The following is a 2047-nucleotide window of genomic DNA, read 5'->3' as shown; positions in this document are numbered from 1 at the left end:
CATATCTTTTTTTTTTTTTCTGAATTAGCATTATCTAAGTAATAGACTTTCTAAATTTCCTATCATCTTTCCCATTCCAGGGAAAAATACCATTCCCTTTAATACAGTTACATACATACATGAGAATATTTATACCTCCTACTCAAACAGACCCCTGAATTTCAAAAATCAATACAAGTGCACTATTTTATTTTGAGTTAGTTTGAGTATAATTTAAGTTGCTTGTTTTTTTCCCAGAGTTACCCGATTGTGTTAATAAAATACTGAAGTACAAACAGGCACAATGGCATTCACTGAATTAAGATCTGAAGACTGGAGGACATGAAAAATGTCTGTGATTGCACTAATAAATATGCATTCTTTATTTCTAAGTATTTAATGCAGTAAAGATCTTTACTTACTGCATTAAATACAAATACAAAATACAATATTTTGAGGCATACTCTCTGAATCTGCAGAACTGAAAAAGTTGAAGGAAAAAAGTAAGGAAAAAAACAAAACCCAATGGACACACATATCAGGGGAAAATCTTCATTATGTCATCACCCCACGTGGAAAGAGTTTTGAAAACAATTTTTTTTGTTTCTACAAGAACAGAAAGTTTAGTAATTCAGAATCAAGTAATAATAGCAAGGAACAGGATACCCAAAAACTAGGAATACCACTTTCTTACATCTGAGCAGATACAATAAATGGAGAAAGCAACTAGATTAAAGAGTCTACGAAGTGGCAAAGATGTTGAATTAAAAGATAATGCTCTCCTCCAAGGTTGAGCTGCAAGACCACAGGAACAACTTAAGAGCTATTTTTCTACTACAGGTATTCTATATTGCAATTTATGAATAGGAACAGCTTTTTACCATAAAAATAAGACTATCACCAATAGTGAGATCCAATTTTTAAGGAGACATGATATGAATTTCAGATGATTATTTGCAGATTTCAATAAAGAGAAATCCTAAAATAAGTCAACCCACTTCAGAGGAAGTTACTTTCTTGCCCATTGAAAACAAGAACTACTTATCAAAACTCTACAGGCTTTGCAAGGATGGAATACTCCACAGAGTATTGCGGACTGAATTGGGGAAAAGTACAAGGGGTAGGACAGAGAAAGATCTGCATTCACACACAGCTCTTCTGAGAGGTGAAAAATCTAATGAGTCCATCATTAGTAACTGGCTAAAATCACCATGTATTCTAATAACATGAGGGTGTCACAGTTGGTTGATAGCAATGATGCATCCTCTATTAATTGTGTATGCAATTGATTTGCTTCTGGAGGAAAACTGACCTCGAGGGACTAACCTGAAAGTATTTGAGACATGATACAACTGAATCTGCAAAAATAATCAGTGATTCCCTTCAATTTGATCAATTCTCCAGTATTTCAACTAATAGTTGTTTCATCTTCCAACTATTTTTTATGGCTTCTTGTTACCTACTTCAACAGACAGGAAGAGGAGATTTTCCTGAAAATAGTACGTTGGTTGACATTAAATGGGTGTCAATAACATCAAGAGGGCAGGACAGCGCTTTTGGAACTAGACTTTAAAAGCTGTTAATAACATGGGTATCTACAGCTCCTAGCAGTGTTTGCAGGGTTAAAAGTGATCGGTAGCCAGTACTCAGATATAAAGGACCTCAGAACAAGTTTTGAATCTTGAGAATGAAAGAGGTTAGACCTTGGAAATTCTATGATCTTCTTCCTGCCTACCCAATACAATATACCTGGACTTGGGATACTCCCCTTAGGAACAGGATGCAGTAGGAACCCATAATAACTTGGTGATGGAAACTTCGACCTTAAGCTGCTTAAAGTAACAATGCTTACATTTGTTTTGTAGAAACAGAGGCAAGAAAAAGACTGCATGTTTTACTTTACGTTAATTGTAATTTGAGAAGTATCTCTTGTATCTACTATTCTTGTAATGTGTGATTAATCAATGTTAGCACAACAAATAAAAGATAATTACAATGTCATATAAAATTTTAAACTTCCTGATTGTCATTAACATACTCCGACTACACATTTTAACTTAAGACACAT

Source organism: Meleagris gallopavo, chromosome 12 (assembly GCF_000146605.3).
Source record: "Meleagris gallopavo isolate NT-WF06-2002-E0010 breed Aviagen turkey brand Nicholas breeding stock chromosome 12, Turkey_5.1, whole genome shotgun sequence".
NCBI classification, from domain to species: domain Eukaryota; kingdom Metazoa; phylum Chordata; class Aves; order Galliformes; family Phasianidae; genus Meleagris; species Meleagris gallopavo.
Note: the sequence above shows the minus strand (reverse complement) of the source record.